A 7719-nucleotide genomic window follows, 5' to 3' on the forward strand; every position below is an offset into this window, starting at 1 on the left:
AAGTTCAAATCTAAAGTTTCTTTCTCTCTCTCCCCCTCTCTCTTTCTCTCCGTGAGACTAGACACTTGTTTCTGCTCAGCGGTCTGGTATTTGCCAAGCTCCTGTAAATTGCACTGCTCGGCTGATGTGAACTCTCACTGCATTGGAGAAATCTGCCCTTTCCCATATGAGACCAGCAGAGGCCTGCAACTCCATCTGTCATCGACACCAATATAATAGTCATAACATCTATAACAGTCTTATCATAGCACATTACACAGTGTAGTGTACGTCATAGCAGTGGTCGCACTAGACAATGATGGGAGGGAGGAAGTGAGTTCTCAGCACATCTCACTAAACAAGGAGGCTGGGTGTCACACAGCTTGGAGAGTTCACACGTAGAGCTAATGCATGTGATGAAGCGTCGGTGATCAGTGTGATGAGCCAGGGCATATTTAAGATGGGCCCATCGTGGAGTAAAAGAGAACGGCTCAGATCAAAATGGCTGCTGTGACACGAACACAGAAGAGGAAGAGGAAGTGTGGGCCATAGAGCAAAATTTCACTGAGCTGAATATCGGTTGAACTTAACGACAGGCTAAATAAAAATATTTCCACTTACATTTTGAGAGGTAGAAAAAAAAGCGAAAGCATTTGTGCACAAAAATATAAGGTTACTACAATCATTACTAAACTGAGATCACTGTTCAGGTGTTTCATTCATATAAATATGTAATAAATACAGACACAATCCTGACTTCTAAAACCAACTGTACTGTGTGTCAGCCCAGCTATGAACATCTTCAGAATCATCTGTCTGTGTCTGATGAACATTCTTTGTAACCAAGCCTCCATAATAATACCCCATATGGGTGCAAAGTTAACCTGGAGTTCAACTGTGACACTGCAATTCAACATAAATAAAGCTGTAAACGCCTGTTCTTAGTCAAGCACCCTGAACACAGCCCAGCTACGCCAGCATAAATCACACCACAGACATAATCATCCAACAAGAATGCAAGTACACACTAATACAAATGTACACACACACACACACACACACACACACACACACACGCACACACACACACACACACAATAGTTTAACACCCAGTTTTAAACAAACTGTGGAAAAAAACCCACAAAAGAAATGTAAGGTCCTTATGAAACTCCCAGCCACAGTGACAAATGAATTTCAATGCATCTCTGAAAGTTGACTCACTGCTAAACAGAGAGAGAGAGAGAGAGAGAGAGAGGAAAGAGAGACAGATGCTGAGCCCTGGATGGCTTAACGCTCCGAGACACAGTAGTGAGAGAATACAGGACTCAGGACTCAGGACACAGCAGTGTGCTAGACTGTGCTGTTCCGTGACAGACTGCTGTGCTGTGTAGTGCTGTGCTAGGATTGTGCTGTGTGCTATGTATTGTGATGTGGTGCTGAGCGGTGCTGGCTCTTACCTGTGGCGGTCTGGTATGTTGACGTGCCACTGGAGCCACACAGGAGTCTCACACACAGGTCATCATCGGCACAGCAATGCTCAGGGCAGCAGTGCATTCTGGGCCGATAACCCTTTCCTTCCTTCCTTCCTCTCTCCCCCTCTCTTTCTTTCTCTCTCTGTGTCTCAATAGCACCTTCTGCCTGGTAAGATCTGAATCACAAGCAAGCATAGCATTGATAGCAATGCGAGCACATTGTGTGTGCATTGTGCATGTGTGTGTAACAGAGGAAGGGAGAGAGAGAGAGATAGAAAGAGAGAGAGAGATTAAAATGTGTTTGCACATTTTATTTGTGTGAGCATACTCATTGAAGAAAAAAAACTGTATAAGAGAAGGATGACCCCCCCACTACCAACACACACACACACACACACACACACACACACACACACACACACACACACACACACACACACACAAACAAACACACACAGCTGCTTCTCTTCTTCTGTGTAAGAAAGAGGAAGTGGGGCTGACCTTTAACCAGAATGCAACTGTTCAGATAAAGAGCGCGCTCACAAAACAGGAAGTACTGTAGGGTGTGTCTCTGAGGAGAGCACAGCATGAGGGTGTACATGTGTGTGTGTGTGTGTGTGTGTGTGTGTGTGCACACACATGCAGGTGTGTGTGTGTGTGTGTGTGTGGGATGCACGGTTATCTGACTTCTCTTTAAACCCGGAGTGTTACCATTGTGTGTTTCCACATCATTTAGCAAGGTTCCTCTTCCACCTTCCTGACTAAACTGACACAAGTGTCTCAACGACAGCCCTTTTTTTACAAGTGAAGAAGAAAGGGAACGTTGAAAATGAGGAGAGGAGAAACAGGAGAAATGTAAGAGATTTTTCCTTCACTGAATCACCAGTATGTCATGTACTCACCGCAGTGAATGGTGGATTTGAGAGAGCAGGAAAATCGGAGCCTGAAAAACAATGCCTGCTTGCTGCTGGTCTGTTAAGCTCCTCAGGTACACATCTGTGGAGCTTCTCCTCACTGAACTCTAAAGCCACACCACACCACACCACACCACACCGCACCGCACAACAGCAGTCCAGTGCTCCAGCTCCTCTTGGATCAGAGTTAATCCTTCCTGCCTCAGCCAGCTCTGTCTGAGGCAACACATGAGCCAGTGTGTGTGTGTGTGTGTGTGTATGTGTGTGTGTGTGTGTGTGTGTGTGTGTGTGTGTGTGTGTGTGTGTGTGTGTGAAGAGAGGAGGCCTGGCTGAAATAGTCCTATTGCTGTAAGAAACACTACAACAGAGTAGAGTAGAGATCACAGAGCCATTTAGAGAGAAAGAGAGAGAACAGAAAGAATTCTGTTAAAGGCCAAGACAGAGAGAGAGAGAGAAAGAAAGAAAGAGAGAGAGAGAGAGAGAGAGAGAGAGAGAGAGAGAGAGAGAGAGAGAGAGAAAGTGGGAGGGTAGAGGGAGGGTGGGCGAAAGAAAGGAAGGGGGGTGGGACACGTACCCAAGTCGTTCCCTGGAGCCCCAGCTTGCTCGGAACGCCGTCCGCCGTCCATGAGCCAGGAGTCAGGAGTCCATCCCTTATTTAGGCTCCCCTGACGCAGCAGTCCCCACACCGGCCTGACGCATTCCTCCCTCTCCCTCTCCTCCTCCTCCTCCTCCGAGCCAAGGACACGAGGGAACAACAACACAGAGAGACAGAGAAAGAGAGAGAGAGAGAGAGGGAGAGAAAGGAAAAGGGAGAGGTTGATAAAGCAGTCATCACACTTGCACACAAAATACCCCAGTCTTGTATGAAAATACTTGAGTTGACTTAGTTTAGCTTGGATTAGTTTATTAAAAGAGCATGTTTGATCGATTGTTTCTTTGTTAAAAAACTTTTGGTTAGCAAATATATACAGTTAAGAACAAAATTATTCATACCACTGGCAAATATTGATGTAATGTTGATTTTTATCTTGACCAATATCTTTGTTCTGACTGAAAATGATGCTGCTACATGCCAAAAGGTTGTAAGACAATGTGGTAGAAACAGGAGATCAAAAAAATTATCGTTTTTTTTTATCTTTTTTAACATTTTTATGAAAAATGGCCAAAGGCCAATGCCAAAATTATTCATACCCTTTTTAAATAATCAATGAAAACATCTTTATTTGTCTTCAAAGCTCTCAAAATGGTTCTTATAATACCTTCCAAGCCTATCCATGTCTCCACAATGACTGTAGACCGCACCTTTTTAGCAGCAATCTGGGTTTTGAGGCAGGAATGATTATTTGCCATCACTTTGGCCTTGTACTCACTTTTTTGACTGATTGAGGTCTGGACTCTGACTGGCCCGCTCTAAAATGTTGACATTGTTCTCTGTTAGCCATTTATTGCCTTGTTTGGCTGTATGTTTTTGGATCATTGTATGGTTTAATGGTCCAATGATGCCTATTGGGGCAGGTCTCTTGGCACACTGATCTTTTCCTCCAGAATCTCAGTGTAGCCTCTTGCTTTAATGTTACCGTTTACTTTTAAGAAGGTCACCAGGTCCCCCTGGTTGAAAAACATCCCAAGAATACTTTTCTAACCCCCACAATCTCAGGCCATGTCCCTGGGTCAAGTAAAATTCAGCGAAAGCTAAATTCTTTGTCTAGGTGTGCCCTTATAAAGGTTTAGCTGAGTTGTGCATGTTTAGAAAAGAATGATCCATGATCAGCAGCCAAGATGACCAAGTGATCCATTTTAAGATGGAGTGAACATTTCAACCACCAAAACACCATCCACAATGTGGAGAATAGCTATAGAAATGTATTAGTTTTGGGTGTTTTTCAGACAATGAAACCTGGTGAACTTCTCAAAGTAAATGGTAACACTAAAACAAGGGGCTACATTGAGATTTTTGGTGGAAAAGATCAGGCAGTCTGCCAAGAGACCTTCCCCAATGGGCATCATTGGACCATCAAACCACACAATGATCCAAAACATACAACCAAACAAGGCAAGAAATTATTAACTGAGAACAATATCAACATTTTAGAGTGGCAGAGCCCGAGTCCGGACCTCAATCCATCAAAAAACTGAGCACAATGAGTGATGGCAAATAATCGTTCCTGCCTCAAAACCTGGATTGCTGTTAAAAAGGTGTGGTCTAGAATCATTGTGGAGACATGGAGAGGCTTGGTAGATATTATAAGAACCATTTTGACAGTTGTGAATGCAAATTAAGATGTTTCCATTGATTATTTAAAGGATATGGATAATTTTGACTTGCCATTTTTCATAAAAATGTTAAAAAAGATGAAAATGCTTCTTTTTTTTCCATGTTTCTCCCACATTGTCTTACAAACTATACTATCAATATTTGCCAGGGGTATATATATACAGTTAAGAACAAAATTCTTAACTTATATTCTATATATATTCTTTTTTTTTTTTAGTAAGCTAATTAAGTCATGAACAGTATTTTCAATGCTCTAAAAAACTACTCTTAATATCTTAAAATCTTTACCAGAAATAATTTCACCAGACATAAAGTGATGGAAGTTGATCTCATACCAGCTGCATACACAGGCAAATCAGTTATCGGCCTCTGTTGTAAAAGTAGAATATGAATTTAATATATAATATATAATTATGCTATAAATAATATAAATTTCATTATCAGTCTTTTCATGACAATAACATCATTACAGCAGTAATGAGGCGTTATTGTGCACTCCATTCTTGTGATTTAAAGACATTTATATCCATCAACAGGCTATTGTACCCTAACAACCACAACAGCAGTTTATGATCAGGGTTTGGCACAGTGAAAGACACTCCCACAACCATGGCAGGGCGACTGTTTGTTGACACTTGCGATGTGATCCCAATAAAAGAATCATGACTGCAGCACAACTTCTGCCACAATATTACTATGTCTTTCATACAGGGGCTGGGCTGGGCTCCACAGGCGTAATCATTACGTTTACAGCCACATCACGTCACTCTTTCATATCTCTGTCATCACTGTGTGAAGGAGGAGACTTTCAATTCATCAATCTCCTCTCTCTGACTGCGGCAGCAGCAGCAGCAGCCGCAACGGCAGCAGTGTTCAGTGATCTGACAGTTGAGTTTACTGGCCGGTGGTCTCATTTGAATAATTGTAAATTAGCATGGGCGGCGCATGGCGATAGTTCCTGCTGGGAGATGGCTCCAGGGGTAGGCAAATAATTGGATTATGGCGGATCGGAGCGCATTAGGCTCCTGTTTCACTGGCATTTGATTACTGTTCAAATCCACAGGAAAATAAGAGGCAGGATTAGACACGGCGAGAGCCTGGGACCACACGCCTAATGGTCCAGCGCTCGGGTCCACAATCCACAGCATCTTAGGGATCTCCCACCCCACACACAGATCCACACCCAACCCCCATATTCATTTGGTGCTAAGCCTATTATCCATGCTCAGCTTGCCGGCCAAGACAAACACCCCTCTCATGTAAGCATTGGTCTGTACTCTTTTCGTCCATTTATGCTTTGAGGCACCTATGCAGATTCACAGTGGTTTAGTCTCAAACTCCCCCACCCATCCGGTCAGACAACAGGCAGACACTAAACACAATCCGTTCCTGAATGTGACGCAAATCTGTCTGTCACACACACACACACACACACACACACACACACACACACACACACACACACACACACACACACACACACACACACACACACCTCATAAATTCTCATGAATACAGATATTAGTGAATACTGTATAAGAGAGCACTGTGCTGTGTGAGCATCTGTGTCTGCGTGTACAACTATGAGTGTGTGTGTGTGTGTGTGTGTGTGTTTGTCTCTCTCTTTCTATACGAGTGTGTCCATGTGTCTGTCTATCTGGGAAAGACAATTAAGCTGCCCTTATCAGTTCTATCTCTGAACTAATAGCACCACGCCCCAATCCTATGGGAGTTAATGCCTCATCAATTCACCCACCCCCACGGCCTCGGCTTCAGCCCTCCACCTGAGTCAGCTCTGGGACAGGGTGGTGCCATGCAAGGCCAGCACTGAGAGGCTATAGAGTGCAACATCAATAGTGGCAAAGAGAGGTAGGTTAGAGTCCTCCAGTACAGAGAATCAGTGGGACACACGCCAAACCAGCTCCAACCCTGTGGAGGAGGAAATGGCACATCAATCGACCTGTGGATCCACTTAGCATCATGGGTAGGAGGAGGAGGAGGTGGAAAATAAAGGCTGGCTTGGTGGAGAGTAAGCAGTTGTTGACAGCAAATGGAAATACTTGTCGACCTGGTGATGATATCTACATTGAAGGCAAGAGGAATAAACAGTGTTCAACAATATTAGTGTGCATACACACTTTCTGTTTGCATGCATGCATTTGTTTGTATGTCTCCTTACACTGTCAACAAGTGCATAAGTAACACCGCAAACAAAAAATGGGCAAAATTAAAAGTAACCATTATCTGCTATCATCTTTCAGATTAAGTTATTCTTGTAGGTCCAGAGGCATTTCAACTTTTCCCAACAAAAACCTCAGACTGCTCGTTTAATGGCAAAGAACGCCAACAGATGGAATCAGGTAAGAGCAAACAAAACCATATGGAGATTGTAGAGACAATGGAAGAATGTGGTGAAAAATATTCAGAGCATGCAGCAACACATGTGGCTGACTACTGTTCAGAAGTTCTGTACACACAATGAGAAACAACCTAAAATGAATGCCAACCAATGTCACTCCCAAACGCACGTACAACTCTGTCAACACCCATAATCAGACTTAGCCTATGATCTCATGAAGCTCTGACATAATTGCTGATACACGCTTTCACATAGAAATGTAATTGCAGTGGTGTTTACTCAAGGTGCACAACAACACAATACCGAAGATAAGCTCAACTATGTCTACAACATAATAACACCACCAGGAATTGACTTGATTTGATCATTTGCCGTAATATTCTAGAAGATGGCGGAACCATGAAGCAGCTGATGGTGGAACCGATCTGGCCCCCGAACCACTTCAGAGTCCAGACTAAGAGGCCATTTGGGGTCGGACGTTTCACCCACTCTGAAATGCTGAGCTATAACTGAGCTCCGTGGAGACAGCCAAACAAGTCTGCCCGCGGGGGCCAGATATTATTCTACATGCTCTCAGCCAATCACTTAACACCATCGTCCACAAACAACCTTGAGGGGCCCCACCCAAAACTCAAAGCCTTGCGGCAAAGTCAACAAACCATTTCTCGAGGAGCAACATTATCTCATTATTGGATTCCTGTGCTGAGAGAGTGAGCGAGA

General features: G+C 43.6%; 1 protein-coding gene across 5 annotated transcripts in view; it reads right to left on the reverse strand.

The window, feature by feature from the left end:
* Window positions 1-3029, reverse strand: part of LOC125295298 (muscleblind-like protein 1) — a gene marked incomplete at its 3' end in the record, with an annotated part of 47662 nt that extends 44633 nt beyond the window's left edge. For 3 of the 5 annotated variants that reach the window (XM_048244643.1, XM_048244586.1, XM_048244565.1), the window contains 2 exon segments: window positions 1437-1627; window positions 2354-2714. 5 annotated transcript variants of the gene reach the window in all.
* Window positions 3030-7719: the final 4690 nt, after the last annotated feature.

This window comes from Alosa alosa, chromosome 1, assembly GCF_017589495.1.
Source record: "Alosa alosa isolate M-15738 ecotype Scorff River chromosome 1, AALO_Geno_1.1, whole genome shotgun sequence".
Taxonomy (NCBI): domain Eukaryota; kingdom Metazoa; phylum Chordata; class Actinopteri; order Clupeiformes; family Clupeidae; genus Alosa; species Alosa alosa.